Below are 24,658 nucleotides of genomic sequence, written 5' to 3' on the forward strand. Positions count from 1 at the left end.
ATTTGTTCCGGAAATTATTGGTATAGTTTTTTACTGTCATCAAAAGGTGGCGTACCAAAAAAGTCTATTTTTTTCTTAATTTTAACAACAGAAATGGACATTGCTGAGTATTTTAAGACAAATTAGTGCATTTTTAGTCATTTTTGAAAAAAAAAATTTTTCGGAGATTTGTTCGGGAAATTATTGGTATAGTATTTCACTGTCATCCAAAGTTGGCGTACCAAAAAAGTCTATTTTTTCTGAATTTTAACAACAGAAATGGACATAGCTGAGTATTTTAAGACAAGTTATCCAAAGTTGGCGTACCAAAAAAACATATTGAATTGTATCCAGAAAAAATATATAGCTATGTAATTTAAGGCAAATGTTTTTGTATACTTTTGATGACAGTAACATACATTACTAATTATTTCCTGAAAAAGTCCTCAAAAACACTTCCTTTTTCAACCACTTCTACTATATCTCCTCACGCTTGTTGTGTCAAAGTTTGATGTTGACGGATTCATTGACGTTAGAGGATGTTTTGTCGGAATCCACCACTAGGGCATTTAGTCCTAACATTCATGAAGAAGTCTTTTCATTCATCCATCACTCTCATCTCAAGCACCAACGTTCTGACAGCCAACAAAGTCTGTGCCTTTAAGGACCTACTTAGTCAAATGTCACAGAATCGAACTGGACACTTCAGTTTTTTTCTTCCATTTGGTTCATATGTCATTGTTTTGTCCTCTTTTCTTCACTCAGACATCTGTCAGCTGCTTCTTTAATAAACTGCTCAGAGTGAGCAGCGTCTGAGGGCCCTCTTCACATCATTTGTTTTTCATACACACACCTGTCTAGCAGGTGAACATTTAATAACACAGAGCTTGACGTCTCATGCCGTAACACCTTGAGAAGATAAATATGGTTCTACACCTCCCCCGAGGTTCTGCACGTACCGTCACATCAATACGTCAACAACCTGGGGATGAGTCTGGTCGTTGACATATTGATGTCAGAATAACAGAATAAAACAATAAGAAGAGCAGCCCAGATAAAAAACAAACATTAAAAATGAAAAGTAAAATCACCACAGCAGATGTTTGCATAGTGACTTGTTACAGACTTGTTGGTATTAAATGCCAAACCTTCTGCGTAGTTGGCATGAGTTTCTGCACCACCGTTGCGCTCAAAGAAAAACAAATATATATATATAAGAAAACCTTCAGATAAAACCATTTTTTTAAATTACTCTTTACAACGGCAATAAAAATGACAAATATTTAATGTGGTCATGTTACCTCTCAAAGAGGTAAGTGGAACTATCCACTCAAAAAGTGGATAGTTCCAAATGTCTTGGAGTTTTGACCTCAGATCTTCTGACGGTGGAACCCTCCTGGATCTTCACTTATTGGTTCTTCTTTGTTCAAAGAAACTTCATTCGTTGAAACACAATCTTTTTCTCTCCATCTCTGTTGACTCTCTTCTTCAGTGGTGTTTCCATCAGAAGTAGAATTCTGCAGGACGTCCTTTAGACACCAGGTCACAAACCGGCTTTGTACTCTGGTCTAAGGACTGAACTCCACTTCCTTCAAACGACCTTTCAGTTTTGTAGAAAAGCAGAAGCGATTAGATCAGAACATGTCGTCAAACTTCAGTCATTTTCATGTCTTAGGAATCATTAACGTTAGCTTGAACGGTACTTAAACTGTTGTTTTAAGCCCAAATGTACAGGTTGACATTCACAGCATGTTTGTTTTTAATGACTGTTTAATTAAATACAGTTTTCTTTTTTTCAGTATTATTTTACTTCTAAGGAAACTGGCAGTATTTTCATTGTGTGAAATCTCAGGTACTGTCACCGTAGCAGAACCAATTTAACATTGATAACGTTCTGATTGTGTGTACAGTGTGTGCACTGACCCACACTGTTGTCTCAGCGAGGACCGTGACTAATATCTGCCTCCGCGTCTACGTCCAGTCTCCATCTGCTTGTTTACATCAGCGACAGAAAACTCACTCCACTCGCTTTCGCAGTAACAGGAACATAGTCGTCCTGGAACACCACCCTCGTGTGTGGAGTGTTTTGGGTTTTTTTAAACATAAGGATGGCGGCTCTATGTGATGGCACCGTGATCTTAAATCTGAAAAATAAAGTGAGGCGTTTTAAATTCCTCCACTTAAGACCGAATGTCTGAAACTAAACACCAGGTGATGCTCCTGTGGTGATGTTGATTTGTCCCTGTTTCCCCCCTGTCTGCAGGAGCAAACACCAGGTGATGCTCCTGTGGTGATGGTGTTGATTTGTCCCCGTTTCCCCCCTGTCTGCAGAAGCTGACCTGTGACCTCATCCTGAGAACTGACCCGAGTTCTGTAAGTGACACTTCCTGTTTCTACCTGACACCAAAAATATACTATTAGTACTTTTTGTCAACGCTTATGTTCTTTTAGGGACACTCTAAGGTCTTTAGGACAGTGGTCCCCAACCCACAAGGCGTGGACCGGCACCTGTCCGTAGGTCGATTGATACCGCATCGAAAGAATGCAAAACTTAGATTATACTGCGACAGGTTGTTACCACACACTGAGCGCCGCACGAGCGGCCGTCTGATGAAGCGTTGAAGCTTTCAAAACTGCTTCGCCTCTTGGAGACCAAACCTTCTGCAATGAAAGAGAAACGCGATGTTACGATGACGCTTCTGATAAAGTTGACTACACGGTGGCTTAACGTTTATTATTATTATTTAGAAAATACCAGTTTTTAGGGCGATCGAATCATTTCATTTCGTTGTATTTATCCGCCACATCTTAAAGGCCGGCCCAGACATTTAACCAGTCTGTGGCTCTATTCAGTCAGAGGTCTGGTCCAGTAGTTATCCAACTGGTTGGTTGAAACAGGAAGTCTTAGAGATTTGACAATTTTTTTAAAATTGCTAAAATCAACAACATATAAATGGTGTTCACTCCTCTTGGTTAAAGAGTGTCTTCTCACCTCCGTGACATTTTTGGACAGTGCAGTGCAGTTACTGTTTTAAACCACACTCATCACAGGTTCTTTAATGGTTTGTTGACTTAATTAAGGAACTTAATGTAGAAACACAGACAATAACCAACTTCAGATCTCCTCCACTTTTTCACACCAGACATAAACACAGGATCAAGGACTTTGTAATTTTACACTTTTGCCATACATGACTCGCATGGATGGTCGGTATAATTAGCTTGTGTGGGCAGTGTGAAGCAATCTGCCATAAAATAACTTTTATTCTCTCTGCAGGGAGATAACTGACCGTCTGTCCAGACCAGCCTGCGCAGCCTTATCTTCCCTGCGTCCAATCACTGTTCCCTCAACCACAGACAGGACCTGCCTTTTTACCCCAAGGACTTGAGGACGACATTGTCTTCATTTTTCCGTGTCTTGTTCGACACCTGTGTGTTTTTAAATCAAATGCACACAGCCTCAGGTATGGTGTTATAAACATATATAATACATATTATATATATCGTTAATATAGCTATTTAAAAGGTGGACTAATGGGTTACTAGACATTTCAGGTGACCCCACGTGGGGACGTGACCCTAAGGTTGAAAAACTCTAATCATTGCAAAGAATAAAAATACTGCCGCATTTTCCTGTGCAGAAATTTTATTTTATTTTTCCAAGGAAACACATTACAGGTCGTTTATTATATTAACAACGTTAATATAATAAACGTTTGTTGAACGGTAACAACTCGACCGACCTTCGCGGCTTCGTTAGCTGAGGAGCTCCCACGGAGTTGGACCTTGTTGGACATCGATGTCTCCGTGTTGGTGAGTTGAACACCTTCATCACCCGACCCCTGCATGAGACACGAGAAACAGAATGTATGAGGCATATGTCGTAGGAGAAAATGTGGTTCACGGCCCCCGACTGTTACATTATTTATTCTTCTCTGTTTATTGAACTATTCGATGGGACACTCCTGATCTGAGAAGCTGCATAAAATACCCCAAAGTTTTTCTCCCAGTGTTGTGGAAAAATACTTCCTTCAAAAAAACTGTCAGTAGCTAAAAAAAAGGATTGAATTTAGTCTAAGAAAAAAAAAACAACTGAAAAGAAATAATGCATTGTTACATATTTTTGTTCAGACGTGGACCAATAAATAACAACCAGCAGCGTTAGAGCTGCAGTTTTAAAGGGATTCATCTCCACATATAATACGTTTTATAAACATATTCCCAGAAAATAATTGATTCTGCCAACATCACTGTCTGAGAGTCAAATCTGATCTGTTATTCCTCACAGTCACAAACTTCCATTGTTATCCCAAAACAAGATAAATGCATGAAAATAATCGATTTCTTTACAGCAATAAATCTTTCATTTGGGGAAAAAAAACAGTTTATTTCAGATTCTGATGGTAATAAAAGCAAAAATCAAAACTCTGAAGAGAAGTGAACAACGACGGAGTGAATAATTGATACAGGACAAAAAGAAAACTGGTGAATTTTAGGGTTCACTGCCGATTTACAGAAACATGTTAGCGTACATTAAATAGTCTAAATAATTGGTGCATTAAAAAGTGACTGTTTATTCATACAATAGAAAAGCACCAGACGTTCTCTGTTCCTAATATAAACAGTCTTAGTGAAAAGGCTGTTACTGTGAGGAATATTTTTTAATTTTCAAACAGAAACAGAATTCTGCCTGTTATAAAAAAACATTTATTCATATTGCTAACTGTGGTGAGTGATTAATAAAATTAATCAAAGTTTCCCTTATTAATTAAAGTCTCTGTAAAAAGAAAAATCTGATTTCATTTTATAAATAGTAATTAAAGCAAAAGTTGAATCCAGGTGAAGTTAAATAAAGAAAAAGTATTTCATCTCTATTTCAAAATATTTTTCATGTGTCTACTACATTCACAGAACATTAGCGCCGGTGTTTGTACCAGGACTGTTGTGGCTAATGTTAACCTCCGTTATTAGCTACTTTTGTAGCTAATGCTACTCCTGCAGTTATAATAATTCATTAAATATTTACTTTTCATTAGAGACATTATTTTGTGTGATTAATTAACGAAAACAAACATTACCAACGCTAAATCTAATTTTAAAGCTAATTTCCACAGATGGTCTTTGTCTGAAAATGGTTTTGTTTGTTGCTATGCTTTGGTGCAGCTCATATCTTATATGTGCTGCACTGGCAGGTTCTTAGCAAACACTTCTTTTTTTATGTATGCACATATTTTATGTTATTTTTTTTGTTCATGGCTCCGTGAATGTTTAGTGTTTTGACTCTGCCAGCTGTTATTGCAGGGTGTTTGTTTCCCGCGGCGTTGACCTGTAGTTCTCAGGGAAATGAAAGTTTAAAAAGAAATAACATAAATTCACCTGTGTGGCAGCTGCACTGTCTTTTCTCCTTAAATAGAACTTAGACAATACAGCAGTTAGCATGTCCTCATGTAGCCTTGGCTAATAACGAGACCACCCTGGTATCAGGGGTCTAAGGTCTTTCCATCTGTTGTGGGTAGTTTTTATTGGCTGTGCTTAATCAGGTAAAATGTTTGACGTCCAAGGTTTTCAGACAATTATTATTGAACTGGGTTCACTGTGTGCAGCCAAACTGATTACATTCATTCATCTGTCAATGGGTTTCATTTGATGATGTCATTGAAAGTTTGAACATGACCAAGGTCTAGTCTGGCTAGGCCTACCATCTATTCAGGTCTAAATTGTTTTAGACTTGTTTGTGTTTTCACTGATTTAACATTGAAGGGATTTATGTAGCTAAATACACGCAGGTCGCCTGCGGCAACACCTTGTGTCTTACAATTTGAGGCTCTTGTACCTCTGCGTGAATGAGTGTGTGTGTGTGTGTGTGTGTGTGGAGCGGCACACACAGAAATGTCAGAACAGACAAAAGCAAAGTTAAATATAAACAAACATGAAATCATATCTGAGAGCAGCATCTGCTCAGTGGGCTATCATGTCAATTACCACAGTGCACATCACACACACACACACACACACACACACACACACACACACACACACACACATATATATATATATACATATATATATACATATATATATTTACGTATATATGTATATATATATATATATACATACATACATATATATACGGTATATACATATACATATACACAGTGAAAACACAAACAACACAAATATATACATACATGTTTAATGATTGTTCTGACCTGATCTTGTTCTTTTCCTACAGCGTTTGATTGACACTGAATGAAGATTCAGTAATAAACCTGTTGTTTGTGGAGCTGCAGAGACTCGTCCTCACCCTGAAAACAAAGACATTTCTGGTCAGCCAACACATTCAAAATACTTTTTTTATATATAAATATATGTTTTAGTTTCTATATTTCTCCTACCTTCTTCTATTTCCATTTGTTTGGTTGCATTAAAATTGTTCTTGTATTTCGTGGACACTTTGTTTAGTTTCCACAAACGTTCTCCTGCAGACACACAATTAATGAAGATGTTTGTTTGGGTTTGTTTTTTTTTTCTTCTGAAAGATATTTCTCCTTAAGTCTGAAAAAACAGAGGGCAAAATAATAAACATTGCTCTGAACAATTTGTATAAAGTGCGTTGTAAAGACTGTTAAATATTTGTGGATTTTGTTTATTTTAATTAAAGACATTAACACAGTTAGAGTGAAAATAATTAACCTAACCCTGTCTGTCCCTCCACTTGTTTCTCCAGGTTCCTTCCAGAGTTCTGTAGAACTCTTCTGTAGAAAAGGGATCGAACGGTTACCTAACGACCATTAAATTTGCATTAACATGTGTCACTACTGCAGTCGTGTTATTTTTCAGGGACTAAAAATAAAAGTTGTCCGAAGGTGACCTCTAGATTTTGCACTCAGTGTTTTCCCTGTTGTTGATATTGTTTTTCCGTGTCGTTCATGTTTTGTAATTAATCAGATTCAACATTACATTGTCTTAGAGTGTAAAAACCACAGACACACATGAGTTCACATTTCCCCAGACAGCTGTCTTCTGACCTATGTCTAAACATTAGGGTTAAATTGGAGTTTTAAATGATTCATAAACACTGCCCCCTCTGTTCAGGAGTCAAATCTGAACGCTGACTCACCACGTTGTAGATCTGCAGCATTTGTTCTGTGCCAGAGATGTAAAAGTGGGAGGTTGCGTCCTTTTCCACCGGGCGCTCCGTCTTTACGGTGGTGTTTAATCCACAGCCAGTGACGGCCCGTCATCTATTTATAGATACAGTGATCAGAGGAGCAGTGTCAAACAGGGGCGACCCTCCGACCGATATCATCTTAAAGACGGTGCTCAAAGAAGAAAACACATTAGGGTGGTGCCAAATGGGACCTGACGGGGCCAGGAACCATTTTAAATATTTATTACACAAAGTCAGAAGTAATACCAATCTATTAGAATCACTGTCCCATCTGATGAATTGCATTTTGGAGATAAAAGTCCTGGGAATAATTGTGTATGCTGTGAGTAGCAGTGTAAGGCCTTGTTGTGCAAACTGCTGAACAAAGATGTTGGATGACTAATGGAGGGAGGACGGTGGCTGCCTACTCTGAATATAAATCGCTGGATCTGAAGGTAACATTACAAATGCAAAAACAGGAGGATGAAAACACAGACATGAGAAAACACACACACACACATACGTGCAGCAGCAGCAACATTAACAGTGTCAGGATTCCATGCAGCAGTTTCTTGGCAGTGTTCGACTGGTGTCAGCAGGGCAGAACTTAAATGCTGCAGGCTTCAGCCACCGCTCGCTAAAATTAACAGATTTGTTTTGAGTTATGAGCAATAAACTAAAATTATATGGAGTTTTTTTTTTTCCTCCCTCCATTCACCACAGTGGGGAATTTCTCCAATTGGGTAATAAGCTGCTGTAAGCGATTACAGCAGAGCATTTAAGAGGGGAAGTTCTTTTTCTCTCCTCAGATTTTTTTTAATGTTAAACCACGAGATGCCTCGGCCTTTGCTGCTCGTTAATAGGCAGAGATTAGACAGGCTGCCTGGGTTACTGCAAAATTTATTGGATAACGTCGGTAATTAGGTTTCATTTTGCTCTGCAGTATGAACTGGGAACACTTGGTTTTTAATAATACCACAGATCTGTGCCGTTTCATTTTAATGATTTACTGCATATTTGGGTGAAACAGTTGAACATCTGTACTTACACTATTGAAGCTGAAGTCTTGTGTGTATTTCTGTCAATTACTTGACCTTCCATCACTTCTCCTCCCACTCACTTCCTCCCTCGTCCACTGCTGCGGTCGCTCTGGCACAGACATGCTGCATAAAACACAGGCAAACACAATCAATGGTTTGAACTTTTGTATTCACCTTAAATTACCTGACGTGTAGTTACGCTTCTCTTTCCTCCAGAAGTTGTTCATTTTAAAACACCAGGTAAATCTAGCTTTAACACTAACCAAACTGAAAGACATGTTCATGGCATGGTCTTCACAATAATTCATGATTATATAAGAGAACTTTGTCTGTGTATTTCTTCAATTCCTGCAAGTATATGTTGTATGTTGTATTTAACTAAACAGGACCAGGTTTCACATAGAGTAAATAACTGTTTACATTATACTTAAAACCAGGTTTCACATAGAGTAAATAACTGCTTACATTATACTTATAATATAATATATAATTTTAAGCCTCATCTTAAACCTTACCCAACTCAAGTCTGACCCAAATCCTATACACTATTTTTACAAAACAATGTACCCACCAATATAACTAGACAAGTTGCACACACACACAAACATGTTGACCAGTGTGTTTGGCCACAGTGCCCCTGGCAGGGCAACTGTCCCCTCACATGTTCAAACTCATGTTGGCTCAGAAGGGCTTATTAGGAGATCACTCCATCACTTCATCAGCAGCTTCTCCTCACAGCAGCCTGCAGCTCTGTCTCACATCCTGGCTTCAAAAAAAAAAAGAAGAAGAAAAAAAGCTTCATCTGTTGATAAAACCAAGAGGAAGAAGATCCCTGCTCCTGCTGCTCCTGCTGCTCCAGAGTCTCCCCTGACTGCTGCCTGTGTTTCTCTACTCTTGCTCTGTGTGATTTTTTTGTCAACTCAGAAAAGTTTGGCTTTAATAATTCATTCTATTCTATATACAAACAGCACACACACAGAGAATTACTAACCGTGTGTGTGTGTGTCACTGTTTGCTTTGCTCTGTGTTTACAAATCAGTGGCCCACAACACTCTGTTGTTTATGGCATTTAGATTGGGTGAGGAAATAAGAAATAAAAACAAATTTAAAAAGAGCTCAGTTGTTCACTCACTCCTCTGTCTGACATTTAAGTCTTAATCACTCTAATATAATTCCTGTGTCATTAAAACCTAGGACTGAAACACTAGCCATGAAACCAATGAACGACTTTTAAGTAAACAGGTTTTTGAAAGAAAAGGTTCAAAACAAAACAAACATTTAATAAGTCAAACTTTAGTGTCTACTTTATCTATATAATGTTGTTTTTTTTTTTTTAGATATTTCTGGGCTACTATTTGGTTCTTTTGTTAAATAAATTTGCTATTTTCTAACTACTTTCATCTTTTAAGCTAAATTTTATAGTCTGTCAGCTCTTAGCTATATATTTTTGCTCATCTTTCATTATTTTCTTAGAAAATATAAATATTTTCCAGACTTTTTTGCTAACTAACGCCATAAAAACGTTGTCGCCAAATTGTAGAATTCGTGCAAATTTGTATTTAGGAATTCAGGGAACTGTCAAATGGGCTTATTAATGTCTTTTTACTTTAAATATATTCCACTAAAATTTCCACTAAAATAAATGATAAAAACATTTCTGAGAAATATCCCAGTGACAGAAGGAACAGTGACTCACGATGAATGAGTTCAGATTATTAGATGCACTGTGGGGTTTGGAAAATAATTTCTGCAGATTATTAACTCAGTGGGAGAATAAATTATATTCTTTATAATATATTATTATAATATATTATGATTCAACTTGTAAAAAAAAGTCTCTGTGAAGTTGACGACAGTTTTGTCATGAGCCTCGGAGCGTGAGCTCACATAAGCAGATGCACTCGAGCTCTCGTAAAAGGTATTTACATATTTACGTGTTAACGATGAGCCAATGCAGCGGGTAATTAACAGACCTCCATACATGTCATCATCCATTCAAATCCCTGCAGCAGGCTCTTCTCTCACTGTTATTTATCAAGACTTTTCATGACCTGCCAAAGACTCAAGGGCCGGGATCAAGAACCTACTGATCCACAGAGGATTGTGTCCAGATTTAAACCAGATTTAAATTGAATTCATTTCTTTCTCGGGTTTAAACTTTGATTCATTTTCCAAAGATTATTTTTGTCCAGTGAAATGACAACAAGAGACAAACAACGGGGACGGTGAGTTGTTCCCATAGAAACATGTTTCACTGTCACATCATCACAAGTCACCGCCAACTAGTGATCGCATGTATGTATATGAGAAAAAGGTGGAGAAATGTTCGGCGCCTCCTGCTGAGATTTCAATGTTGGCACCTGTCAAATATTTGCTCAGTCTAATTTATTATTTATTTATTTTAGTTTTTTTTAAAAACCAATAAAAAACAACTACATTCACTGTGGAAAGATTTCTCAGTAAATTGTCATTTTTCTTCATAGTTACCCTTTATTCTGGGTAACTATTGTGTAAATCCTGTCAACTGATGTGAGTGACACAAATCCTCTGAAATAGGACTCGTCTCCGACCCTGCTCCCAGTGGGAGTGAAGCAAAGACAGACTGGTTTAAGAAAACCATCAACACCTCCACCCTGCAGATTCCTAAGTGACTGTGATCCATGGGAGATGTTTATCTTCAGTGTCCAATCAACAGCCAACATCGATTCCATCTCAACATCAATGTTGCCGCGGCAGCTCCAATCGTCCTTTCCTTTAAACCAATTTGTCTCATCCTGTCAAAGAAACGTCCGCAGGAGAAATGTGGCACGAAGAAACATGAGGAACCACAGAGGTTCACAGAAGGGGGGGGCTGTTTTTGGAGAAAATTTTTATAGTCAACATTTTGATATGAGCCACTCACGTCTCACTGTTCTGCCAAGTCAAAGCTTTTCATCAAATAAACTGTCTTTCAGACGTTACAATATCCAACAGACTCAGGCCACAGCTTTTCAGATTCTCTTTCAGACCCCAAATCTTAAACTCTCCAAACCAGGACAGTTTCCAGTGGTGTATTTCTTAAACGCTTTGTATTTACTCCATACTTTAAGGGGTGTAATACCATAGCCCATCTGCAGGAGGAGTACCTTAAAACGGCTCATTAATCAAATGTGTTAATAAATTAACGGCTCATTAATCAAATGTGTTAATAATTTAATTAATGGACATTAATGGACATTAATGTCCGTTAATTAATGGACACAGCGCCCCCGTTGTATCACAAGGACAACACCTTTCAGAAACTATGTTGTTCATTAAAACACAGACCTGTAGTTTTGGTTTATTATTTATATTTGTTTTAATATTTGGCTAAAATATTTAGCTACGCTGGAATTTAGGTTCATTTGCTCACCTTCACATCTGTGGAATTAAAATAAACTGAGAACTGTCTGTGAGTCTGTCAGTGTGTCAAACCTGGAAACACATTATGTTGCTGCACTGCAGTGAGGGTCTGGGGGTCTGGAGGTCTGGAGGTCTGAGGGTCTGGAGGTCTGGAGGTCTGGAGGTCCGGTGGTCTGGGGGTCTGGGGTTCTGGAGGTCCAGTGGTCTGGTGTTCTCGATATCTGGTGTCTCTGATATCTGTAGAACACAAGAATAGTTATTGATGACTTTTTATTGTTGGAGAAATAACTGGATTCCGTTGGTGTGAATTCAGGGATGATGGAACGTTTTCACTGGATTCCTATTAAACATTGTTTAATTTAATTTAAAAAATTAAACTTTTAATACTTTTTTTGAAGTTCCCTTAATTGGAGGCATGGGAAGTAAAACAGCTGTGGCTGTTAATTAATAACCATCATTAAACTTGGCAACATAATTCTTCATTACCTCACAAAATGTTCTAAGGAGAAATCAGCAACAATGGAACTGGAGACAGTGGCAGGAAATTAAATGAAATTCATTTCACACAACGGTTGGAAAAATGATGAATTAAGCAGAATTAAACCATCACACAAACGTATCGCTGGGGTGAGGGTGAGTTGGGTGATAAACTTAGGGGGAGGTGAGGTTGTCAGTGTTTGGACAGTTGTAGTGATAAACTTAGGGGGAGGTGAGGTTGTTAGTGTTTGGACAGGTGAGGCAAGAAGAGGAGGTGAAAGTGTGAGAGTGAACATGGAGCTGGTTGGTGTAAAAGGAGACCAGGAGATGGGATGAGAAGAAGTCAGATGATCCGTTTTAGCGACACCTGTAGGAGACAGCCCAAACTAATAAATGTATAAATGTAGGTATAAAGGTATCAGATATTAAAAGTCCATTTGTTTATTTATGGAAACAAACGGTCCAGTTTGTAAAAGGCATCATGACGTTCGCTGCCTTTAATCAAAATGTTTTTTTTCTCTGTAACTCAGCATTGACTGATCTTTGTGTTTCAGGCTCTTTTGTCTCGTGGTGTTTACAGTTGTTGGAGTGGTTCCCAAGTGGGGGCACGGAGCTACTGGGACAAAGACGGAGACAAAATTCAGATCAACGCCGGCAAACTGAGAGTGAGAATGTGACAATCTCCCAGCACCAAGGGTTCAGGTTAATTCAAGCCAAGTTTGTTTTCTCCTGGGAACTGATGAAATTTTATAGCTTTTTTTTTTCTGTCAGTCAAAGATTCAATTTCAATATTTTTCTATTTTCATTTGTCCCAGGGAAGAGAAATTGCAATGACTTTTAATGTCACTCCTGTTCTAAAGTCACTGCTGCTGTGATGTCACTGCTGTCGTTAGACAAAAACAGCAGCTCTGCACAAAAGGAGCAGCAGAAGTTTCAATTACGCCTCTGGACAGTAGGTGTTGTTTTAAACTTTAGAGAAAATTGTCCTTGGCAGTTAGAAAAGTAGACTTGGCACGAGTGCACACTTGACCGCGTGCCAACAGTTTAAACACCAGGATTCATTTGTTTGATTAAAGACACTGTTTCCCATAAAAAGTCTCCAGTAAGTACAACTAACGTATGCAATGGATAAATCAATGATCTGTTCTGTCCAGAGCCAGGAGACAATTTGCATTCCATAATATCTGCTGCCGGTGAGGGTTCAGTTTATCTAAGTATCTGAGTACGATGAACGATGTCACTGAAGCCCAGCGAAGCACTTTGATGAATTGAAATCAATCAAAATAAAATCCTGCTTTTCCTCAGACATGGAGCAGGTTCTGATTGGTGCAGTTAATTATTGAAAATATAATTCGGCACATACTGTGAGGGAGGAAAACATATGGTGAGTGTTAATGGACTGAAACCAGATCTCTGATGGACCATTTGTTTCATCACATAGTCTGATTTTGATCAAAGTTCTACAATTAAATTCTTGTGAACATAAATTATGGAGCTAATAATGCCATGATTTATTTTATATTTAAGAGAGATTTATATCCAGAAGTCCCCAGTACTGGTCTGGTAAAATATATATGGAATTACCCAGTGACCCAGTAGTACTCAATTTCCTATTTGTATTTGTTCTCAAATACCAGACTTCTTCTCATAAATATATATCTTAATATTGCAGAAAAATGTTTTGATTTTAAACAACATATTATTTTGGTCCAGATAAACCAAATATATATATGTATATACACACCCACACAGACAGTTGTTTTTACTCTCTCTCCTGTTCATCTCCCTTCTGTGTTTTAAATATCCACATCAAACAGGAAGTATGATGTAAAAAAGATACAGTGGGTTGACCTTCATTCCCAAGGTCAACCTAAGTTCCTGTGTGGGTCTGGGCAGAGACACAGGGCAGTTCATCTCAAATCATTAACAATCTCTATAATCCTCCCTCGTGTTACTCCAGCTAACTCCCACACACCAGCAGTTTTTAAGCACATTATTAAAGACTTCTCCAGGCCCAGTGAGAACAGGACCAGGCAACAAAAAGTCAGCAGTAAATAATTGAAGAAGAAATAATGAAACCATGAATAATTTCAGTGTTTTTCCTCGACAGGACAAGTGTTATACTATTAAAAGCCACCAGGATAAAAAAACAACCAATTACACCGCAGCGCTTCTTCAGCAGCAGCAGAGACAATAAATCAAGACAATATTTCTGAGGAGTTTCTTTTTGTTCTCTCTACTGTTATTTTCTAATGCAGAAACACATTTGACCACAGTTGACACACACAGGCACACCATGGGTCACTGACAGGTGTGAACCAGTCCGATCATCACACTTTTTTCAGTCATCATAACTTTTTCCAATTCATTTTCTTGAAATTGTTGAAAGAAAATTCTAATTATATCTAAATAAAAACTCATTCTTGAATCTGTTCATATGTTCTCACTCTGCAAATGTCCCCACAAGGACAGTGTATCACAGCAATGGTACGTTTACAAATAAAATGTCCCCGCAAGTACAGCTATACCAGGATCTCGCACACACTCACCCAGACAAAGGCCGGTACATCACCATCACAGGCTTTTAAAAATACATGGACTGAGAATTCACAGCAGACTCAGATCCCGACCATTACAAACACACACACAAAGAAGTTTACTTTTAACACCCTCCAAAATGCCACTCTACTTTATCTCATCTCTGCTACGTCTCCCTGTTATTTTGCAGGGAAATAGCACATTTTCAGAAGCAGAGAAAACCGTGTAAGAAATGTCCTGTCCTTAATGTAACAAGGCAGTAGAGAAAGTGTTTTGTGTCCGACTGGACAAAACATGATTGGCCTGCACCGGGCCCTGACTTTCACCTCCGCCGGAACACACCTGAAGTCAACTGTAACACTGAACAGATGTCCAGGCTTCACAACCAACACTAGAGGCGCTGGACCTCAGACAGATCTTTCACAGAGTATTTGGTGACACTCCTGCCTTTAAACAGTAATGACCAGATGTTAAATAAAATGTTGTTTTCATTGTTTTCTGTTAACATGAACAGAAAAAAACAACATTTCCATCACAATCTCAAATATTGAAAGAAAAAAACAACGTTTGCATCACAATAAAATTTAGAAAACTCAATCAAATCACTCAATCACTAACTTAATCAAAGGGTGAAAAATTCTGGTTTTCTAATTGACTGGTAGCAACAATGAAATCCACCAAAGTTCTCCAGAGAATTGTCTTTAATTTTAAAGATTAACGTCCGTTGCTTATTTTCAATTTTTCTGCCTGCTTGAAAAAAAGTCCAAATGGCCCAAAATGAATAACCAGAACCAGACAATCACAACCACCGACAGCAACTTTGTTATTTTACTAATCTAATTTGCATATCTGGATGTTCTCAAACTGGGGCGTGGTCGACTGTAACAATTTCATTCCACGTTAGGTTTCATCTCACATGGTTCAAATATTGCTGTTCAGGTCTCGTTCCTCCAGGAGTTTAATAATGTAAAGAAAAATGTTCAAAGAAATTCTGAGAGGAATGCTGAGGAGAAGGAGAATTATGGATAGAGCACTGTTCCAGAGAAAGGAAAGAAAAACATCTGCAGCAAGAAGAAAATATCAGGTTAGGGTAGAGAGTAGGTTAAATATAGACATCTATAAGAGCAGATCTGCACTAAAACACGTCTGAACAGAAAGGCAGGTTCAGCTGAGAGGCAGCTTGATTATTGTTCCACCAAATGTAGAATTACATCCACACATAAGAGCACCCTTGGAGACATGAATGATTGCAGGCAGACAGGGGTAAAAACTAGACCCAGGTGTGTTCTCACGGTTTCTACCCGCAGGCACATTTTCTGTGAGAACCAAAAACACCAGTGTTCTACTACAGCTCAGGCCAGGAACACAATCAGAATGTACAACATTATGATCACCATCATCATCATCACCACCATCATCAGCTTCATCATCCTAGTAAAATCCCATCAGGCACATCTTTACTCCGAAACAAACAATTTGGTCATAGGCTCAAGTCTCTAATTTATTATAAAATATTCTACTTCTATAAAATTATAATTTTAATATCACGTGAGGAGAAAGGTATTTTCTAACAAATCACCTCATTTGTTGTTGATAATTTGCACAGAGCTTTGAATTGATTTTTTAATAAATAAAACAATCAAATAAAATATCTTGAATTCTTCTAGCATTTCTTTTTTCTTGTTGTTTATGAATTGTTTTCTTGTCTTTCAAGTCACTATTTCTGAAAGAGCACTGGCCGAGAGGCGATGTTAGTCTTTATTTGTAAATTGCAGGATTTGATAAGAATTAAGATGTTAATGTTAACAGCCCTGCCAATTACAGCCCGATGGCATTTTGTTTCTGTCTTCCTTTAATGTCAGAAACCTGAGGAAAAGGTCAGAATTCTGTGGGAGGATATTTTGAGGCTTTGAAAAAGAAAAAGAAAAATGATGAGCAGTGCAGAACCAACTTGAGTGTACCAATTTACTCTACCCCTGAAGTGACCAATTCACGACTCAGCTTCCCGCAGAATTGACTTTTTCACGCCAAAAGAAGCTACTCTGTCAATGAAAATCCATTTCGTCGGAGTGTGAGTTGTAATGTTTTCTCCCAGCATGAATTTAAAAGAGTGCAGTGAAGTTGGTTCCACACTGGTCATTCTGACTACGTTTTTTTCCTAACACTCACTTTGAATTCTGAGAATAAACTCGAACTATGTTAGGGGGAAAAAAAGCCATGTTGTCCTAATCCTCCACCATAGCAACAACGACTCTCTCATCTCAGGCTCAGTCATTTACACCTGCACTTTTTATTTTCATCACAGGCAAAAGCACAAAGATTTTAGTTTTCATGTCATCAACCCATTCATTAAAGATAATGACCATTATCATAATAATTAATAATAATAATTTGAACTTTATTGATTCCACACTTGGGAAATTATTGTTCATGTTAGGATAACAAGATAAGGGAAGGTATTTGACTGATATTGTGCAGTTGCTCAGTATCTGTATCAGTGTTGGACATTAAAAAGTGATACTGAATCTGAAGAACAAGTCTGTTTAAAATATTTCATTTCTCTCTATTGAAATAAGCCAAAGAGACCGCGGTACTTTAATGGACAGCATTCTCCCTGACAGTCATCAACTGAAACGCTGTAACAAATTGATGACAAATTGGAGAGAATGAACAGCAGCACAGAAGCATCCATTGTACTCTTCTCAGCTACTCGACATTCAGTTCAATCAGCACTGAAGACAGAGATACGCACACACTCCATATTTACTGTCTGGCGTCACCATGGCAACACTGTCTTCTCTCCTCATTTCCTCCCTCTATCTTAATCTGCAGTTGAAAATCTTTGCGGAGACCCATGTCATTAAGGTGGTATTGTAATTAGTGTCTTTAATTGCAGCACCGAATGTGCTGCACACTCACTTGATCTGTTGTTTTTTAATGCTTTGACTGGCTGCAATTCCTTTGAAAATATACTTACAGTTGCTGCAGCAGGAGGCTTAAGTTGTGGAGCCCAGGCTGGTCCATGCAGGAGAGACCTTAGTAAAAGAGGAAAAAGAAGACTCAGCACAGGAAAGCCACGTTCACAGGACTGGTGGCTGTGGTATCTAATCTAATGGAATCTAATCTAATGTAATGTAATCTAATGTTATTTATATTCTACAGTAAAAAAAAAAGTCTCAAGGCTGCCAGTTTTAAATGTGCAGAGGTAGAAAAATAAATTAGATTGTAGTTCCTTAAGATTGGGTCAAACCTGTTCCACGTTGACATTTGGACTCCTCAAAGCACTTTCAGTCCCACATCACGGTCACATAGTAGTTATAGTCAGATATGTACTATATATATATATACATACATATATATATATATATATATATACACTGTATATGTTTATATGCCTCTTCCTTCTTCTGCCAAATGTACACAAAGCCCAGATTTAACCAATCTATTCAGTCTTATTCTGATCAGATCTTTTTTCCAGTCCACCTTTTCTCGGTTGCTCTCAGCAGACTTCTCCTTGGCTTTATAGTTTTTATCCTCAGTAGAATTGGACTTTTTCTTGCTCTAGTGCCAGACTACGGTCACTGTCTCCATCCCTACTTTAATTCCAGAGTGGACTCAGTTCATCACTACAGTCACTGCAGTTATTCAATGCCAATCAGACACATCCTTCACCAGTTTTCCTCCTACACGTTTGAACTGTTTTACTCTATCAGCTTGACTACCCAAACATTTTACATCATGTACAAACTCTGGAAATATTTGGCTACTCCAAGTAGCAACAGTGTGGCCCACATATACTTATGAAAACACTGTTCAGCTAATCACAGTTTACATGGAAGATCACTTATTACTAATCAGATAACCACCAAAGCCACGCTGTAAAATGAAGTAACACAACTGATACATAACGGATAACTTCTCTAGTAACGAAACCACACGTAGCACAGCAATATAAATAACAAAACCAAAATCTGCATTTTGGGACTTACCTCATTTTGGGACTTACCTTCAAGGCCAGGCCCCCCAACCACCATTAGCTTCCTGCCGGGAACCCGTTAGCAAACGGACAGACGTTGCTACGAAATATCATCTTTTAAAATATATTTTCTAATTTTTATTCAATAATTATTATATTTGTTTAGCATAAAGATAATAACAAATATGTTTCGTGTGCTTTGTCCTACTTTTTAGTCTTTTTTATTGACAACAACCTGTCGATTTTGCGATAGTTATCTTTACGCTAGCTTGAGGTGAGGAGCACCTTCAAACCGCCAGGTCTACAGACTGTGACGTCGACAAGCTGCAACACGAGTTGCGTTCAGGTACCATCGGAAACCTGACTATCCGACGAATACAGCAGTTCACGTGTTGTACGGTTCAGGACAAATGATTATAAATAATAAAGAAATAACATTTTAAAAATGTTCTTTTTTATTTATTATTTCCTCTAATTTTCTGAGCCTCTAGCGCCCCCTAACCTACTGTTTCTAATGCAGTGTGGATTTAAACAAGAACTCAGAGCCCAGTTTCCATGCTGAAAATATAAATGTTGAAAATCAGTAATACCATTGGTTGTAATGTCAGGATTTAAATTTTTACAACATTCTTCACTTTGGTGTATTTTTATCTACCATTTTATGATGTCTTCTGGATCTATAATGCGGCAGTTTCAGACATTTTAAATTAAGATAATGATGACAAGAAGTTAGAGCAGAATTCTAAAAGTACCAAGTCATAGTAGATTTTCTCTCAAAGAAGACAGAGGGAGTTAAGACAATTGACAACTGGAGAGGAGAGAGCAGATAGCACAGGCTGCTGATACCAGGGTGTAATGCATTCTTTAAGTTTCTCATTAAAAGCTAATAGATGGGTTTTACTCAGGAATTGAGCTTCATTTGTCTGTATAATGAACTTGAAGCAATACTGCTGAATTAACACATACTTTCTATTGATTGCACATTAAGTCCTCAACATAAAAACAAATGTCCTGAATTACATTTGTTACAGCGTCAAAGATATTGGAATTTTCTGCGCAGTTTTCTTTAATGACCATGTCGCTGATTGAAACACTTATTCCTCAGATTAATATCCAACATCCCTGAGCGCTGGTGATTCTCAAATACTGGGTTTATAAAAGAAAAACTGCTAATATCACCTTCATTATGTCTGGGAAATTACATATTTCAATACAAGGAAGAAATTTTCTTTTTGATTGTAAACACATTAAATGAAAGGTAAGCAGTTGAAATTGTTACTGTTGTTAAAGCCGAAGAGACTGAATGTAATTAAGGCTGAAACTCAGGGGTTGATATAGAAAAATGAATCTGATCGTGAAACAGAATCATTTTAGTACAACAACATATTCCCTGGTCATAAAAACCTGTGTCTAAAACTGTGCTGTCCCAAGGTCGGCTGCATCTATTAATGTTAGCATAGAAGCCTAGAATAGGCTAACATAAAAAAAAAAGATCAAAAACAACTCTTGTATACACACGGAAGCCTAGAATAGGCTAACATAAAAAATAATAAAAAGATCAAAAACAACTCTCGTATACAAACATTAAGGCCTGAAATATGTTGTCTGTAATTTGACCAAACCATGAGCAAGGCAGCAGCAATAATAACAAACTCTGAATCAAAAATGGATCAAGACAAATGTCTTTTCAGCTTCAGACCGCTGCTGCCACTGTGAGCAGAGTTAACAACACAGAATGTTGATCGCATAACAATAATAGCAGAGTTAACAACACAGAATGTTGATGCCATAACAATAAATCTGTTAAGAACTCTATTATTAACATCAGTGTGCAGTTATTTTAATAATAATAATAATTAATTAATTGACAGCCCTACTAAAAACAGAAAATAGCTCAAATATAACAGACAAAATTTGGACAGAAAGAAAAACCAAACACTCTTAGATCATTGTGTCCTTCTAAAAACAGTAAAAATAAAAATAAAATAATATAAAATAAAATAGAACCATTTCAACAAGATGGACCCTTTTTTTTTTCAAACCTCAACTGAAAACAGCTTTTATAGTTAGCTGGAATGTCCTTCGACAGCTGATGAAAGACGTGATGGAGCAGGTAGCAGACAGTGCCATTGTTAGAGTCTTCAGTAATGAAGTCAGTTCTCTTGGCACACACTCTCACACACACACTCACACACTCACACCATCTCTCTGCCCACTTTTCCAGGTAGCACTCAGCTCCTCTGAACATCCTCAGCCATAGAAATGGCAGTAGATTAAAGGACGCTCCTGTTGTCTGACAGCGTCGACAGCCAACATGCTGAGTCTCAGATGTGTCTCCCGTCAACTCCCAGGAGCCTCCGTTCCCCCAATGAGCCGGAATTATGCAGTAGCCACGGAGTTAAACCAGTGTTTTATATGCAGTACCAGTAAAATCCTGAAGCCATTCCCATTTACAGAGGTGTCAGGCGATGGCTGCCCGGAGGGGATGTGTCCTATTTTGCAGCAGATTCAATCAGATAAGCTCACACTGAATTGTCCTTGGAATGACGGCTGAGTCCACACACATCAGCTGGCAGTGGGATAAAACACTGGCTCTTGTGCACGGTTAGGATTTCTGATCGTCCAAGTCCAGTGAGGAAAGGTCTGTTCATTCCTGATGCAGGAACTGTTTCACATCAATCAGTGACGTGGGGAACATCACAGACATCGGTTCCGGTGTTGTGACAGCAGTAATTGGTCTTTGATGATGTAAAACCAGGGGACGAAGGGAAGGAAATCTTCCAGATTAAAGTAAAGCTTTCACATATACTTTCATTTGGATAAAGATCGAAAAAATAACGTGATACAAAAGAGAAAAACATTGAAAGTAATTGTGCCTTTCTCAGTTACCTACAATAATAGTAACACTGTTACAGACCACCCAGGCCAGTAGGTGGCAGCAATGCTCCTGAAAAGAAGATGAGTCAGATATTGTAAGTAATGTCAACGTAAAAGTATATTTGATCATCACTGCAGTACATCAAGCCAACATTATCACTGTACAAGACACCAGAGCTAACGTTAGCTACAACAGTCTTGGTACAGACGCCAGAGCTAACGTTAGCTACAACAGTCTTGGTACAGACGCCAGAGCTAACGTTAGCTACAACATTCCTAGTACAGACACCAAAGCTAACGTTAGCTACAAGAGTCTGTAGAACTCCTGGCTTCTTTAGGTAAAAAAATACAAAAACAGAAAAATCATCCAAGACTTTTTTCTTTTTTTTCCCTCAGCTTGGACAGTACCATCCATCACCATTAATACAAGTCTGCCTTCACTTCCCACACGTTTGAATATGGAACAAGCAGCTCCTGGGACAGTGTGAAGACTAAATATCCTGTCACTCAAAGATAAAGACAGACTCACTCTCTTAAAGTGTTTCGGGGTTTGTTTTTGTGTTTTGTTTTTTTTTTTTACATATTTTCCATTGGGCAACAAAAACAAAAAGCAGTGACGACTTAATGACTTCACATCCATCTGATGAATGTCATTGAACAATGTTGGATTTCTCCTCCTCTATCTGCAGCAGAAAAACAGCAGTGCGTTAAAAACCGAGGGGAGGGGCCTGGGGTGGTGGGAGGATGGGGGAGGGTGCGGGAGGGTGCGGGGTTATTCCACCACAGAGCCTCATATCTCTGGACTTGTGTCTTTGAAAGTGACTGAGCTCCAGGCTCAGCCAGGCTGTTTGAAAAAGTCTCTAAAAGTATCTGAAAATAAAGACTTTTTAATGCATTCTTATGGAGGTGCTGAAAGTTGTCAAAGACAGGTTAATGCTCCCGCCTGCTCCACCACAGTGACCCCTTCAGGTTACTACAGGAGAGGTCTTGAATTTATTTTATTTATACTTTAAAAAAAAAAATCCCATTTTTTCCCCAAAAACTAGGTATAATAAGAATCATTTCTTTTCTTCTGTCCTTCTTGCTCCACCAATCAGGGGTAAGTCAAAATCTTAATTTGTTTCTTAATTACAAAGTTTTCTGGTTTCTGTTTTCTTAGTTTCTTTACCACCAGTAACAACCATTCACGCTGACATTCACGCTGACATTCACGCTGACATTCACACCTGTGGTCAGTTAAAAGTAAACACTGAACCTAATCCAACACATTTTAAAACAGGCGACAAACAAATAAAATGACAAAAACAAAACAATTCCACAGCCATCAGAAGTGTTAACTTCACAGCAACAACACTCAGTTGTTCCCCTGCTGGTCTGACCCTGCACTGCAGCCATTCACCAGGATTATCTGTGCGCTCATTTGAAATTCAGCGGCGGTGAAAGCACATATTGAATCTATCTGCCGGCCGCCGCCTGACATTTCCCTGTAATTTAACATGCATTACAAAGTAAACAGAGGACGGCGGAGAGTCCATTCACCGCCAGTCGACGCACACGCAGCCGGAACTCCTTTGAACTCAACAAAGATGCACACAGAGGTTTTTCTTTCTGTATATTTACTGTCCTCTCCTGAAGGACACGTCCGTCTGCTGCAGGAACCCTCGGTTCTTTAAATAACACAGCTTTTTTTTTCTTGCCATAATCTGATGTTTCTGCTTTGTTATTTGTATCACTTCAACAAGAAATCTTTGTACACATTAGTGCACAATAGCGCCTCCTGTGAAATCCATGTTCTGAACGTTTTAAAAGTGTGAAATTGAGTGAGTTACAGTAGCAGTTTTTAGCTCATTGTGGCTAACCTTTAGCAGTTTTTAGTCGGATGTTCCGTTAGCTACAGCAGGGGTCCCCAACCCCTGGTCTGGGGACCAGTGTTGGTCCGTAGGGCCTTTGGTACCTAGGACGCAGTGGGACAAAATGTACTTCAGTTTTATTAATTTACTTCATTCTAAAATAATCCAGTCATATTCCTTTACCTTTTTTCATTTAAAAATAATCTGAGAATGTTTCAAAACAACAGGTCAAAGGTCACTCAGACTCTGATACTAACAGAAGAACTCTCCCTGTCTTTTTTTTAGATTTTTCATCTTCTCTTCATCTTCGTGTGTCAGTGTGGATAAATAGACTCCACTGAAAGTAAAGTTAAATTTTAATTACCACTGTTGAACCTCTGCATATTATTAATTACACTTTCCCCAATTCTCTGTTAAAAAAACAAAGTGACTTAAACGCTTACGTAGCATTTTTCGCAGTAGCCGTCGTTATTAAATCCAGACAAATGTCGCGTATTTCTGATAAAAATACCACCTCAGGCAGTAGCCGTCGTTATTAAATCCAGACCAATGTCGCGTATTTCAATGAAACTCTAGTAGTTCCTGCTGCCGGCTCCCAAACCGAGGCCTATTTTTCACGTCTGACAGTCATTATCCCCAGATTGTATTAATGGCAGCGACTAAATAACGCATTAATCAATGCTTCCAACTGATTTCATTTAAAACCTCCGTCGTAGCAGGTGTCCTGCACAGACTCACGCCTTCCGCAGTGAACGGATCTGGAGCTGTAACAGCTCTGCCGTGCACACGGAAAAAGACAAATTAAAAACGTGACGCGGCGGAGGAGCCGGGCTCCATCTCCTCCACGCCCCGCTGCAGAGAACATGACGTCTGGGATTGAAGGTCCACAAAAGCTCATTCTTAAGCCAAGTCTTGTGAAGTCATTTGAAAATCACAGAGTGTAAAGTTTCCCCTGCGCTGATGAAGCTAATCTCTGCCAATGTACGCATCGCACACTTTTCATTTGGCATTCTGGGAAAACCCGCTTTGACGGCCAAATTTCTGCTCCTTACGACGATCTCATTAAGTTTTTGCTTAATATAAAAGCCGTACATTTGTCAGAACTCTGCGGTACCGTTTCCTGGGCACATTTTTACTGCAACAACTGTTTGTTCCTGGTACCGATCATTTGTCAAATGCAGCGGGGAGTTCTGGATGATTCCTCTGTAATGGACTACATGCCAGTGTGTCCTCTGACAGAAGCCCATTACAGTGGCTCCGCCCCCCCCCCGCCCCCCCCCGGCGGGGGGGTGGCTGCCCGCGGGGGCAGGGATGGAGTGTTGTGCCTAAGGGCCCGTGGTTACTGCAGAGGAGACGAGTCAGAGTGAAGACACACACCAGATGTTAGGGG

General features: G+C 38.6%; 2 long non-coding RNA genes across 8 annotated transcripts; one reads left to right on the top strand and one right to left on the bottom strand.

Moving 5' to 3' along the window:
- Positions 1 to 622: 622 nt before the first annotated feature.
- On the bottom strand, positions 623 to 18,865 carry LOC103387106 (uncharacterized). 7 transcript variants are annotated; one of them, XR_003051352.1, is made up of 14 exons: positions 18,572 to 18,865; positions 17,543 to 17,600; positions 11,623 to 11,787; positions 8,741 to 8,935; positions 8,178 to 8,292; positions 7,100 to 7,223; positions 6,375 to 6,458; positions 6,189 to 6,284; positions 3,723 to 3,821; positions 3,270 to 3,408; positions 2,735 to 2,860; positions 2,558 to 2,640; positions 1,903 to 2,123; positions 623 to 1,579 (listed from the first exon to the last, which is right to left on the bottom strand). It is a non-coding gene; the product is annotated as an uncharacterized LOC103387106 (long non-coding RNA). The 7 variants fall into 7 exon arrangements; XR_003051355.1 differs by adding an exon at positions 6,678 to 6,731 and having other exon boundaries at positions 623 to 2,123; XR_001760801.2 differs by having other exon boundaries at positions 623 to 2,123; positions 8,831 to 8,935.
- LOC112487861 (uncharacterized) lies at positions 3,421 to 7,079 on the top strand. Its single transcript, XR_003051356.1, has 3 exons — positions 3,421 to 3,792; positions 6,212 to 6,305; positions 6,707 to 7,079. It is a non-coding gene; the product is annotated as an uncharacterized LOC112487861 (long non-coding RNA).
- Positions 18,866 to 24,658: the final 5,793 nt, after the last annotated feature.

The sequence above is a fragment of the Cynoglossus semilaevis genome, chromosome 12 (genome assembly GCF_000523025.1).
Source record: "Cynoglossus semilaevis isolate Cse_v1.0 chromosome 12, Cse_v1.0, whole genome shotgun sequence".
Taxonomy (NCBI): Eukaryota; Metazoa; Chordata; class Actinopteri; order Pleuronectiformes; family Cynoglossidae; genus Cynoglossus; species Cynoglossus semilaevis.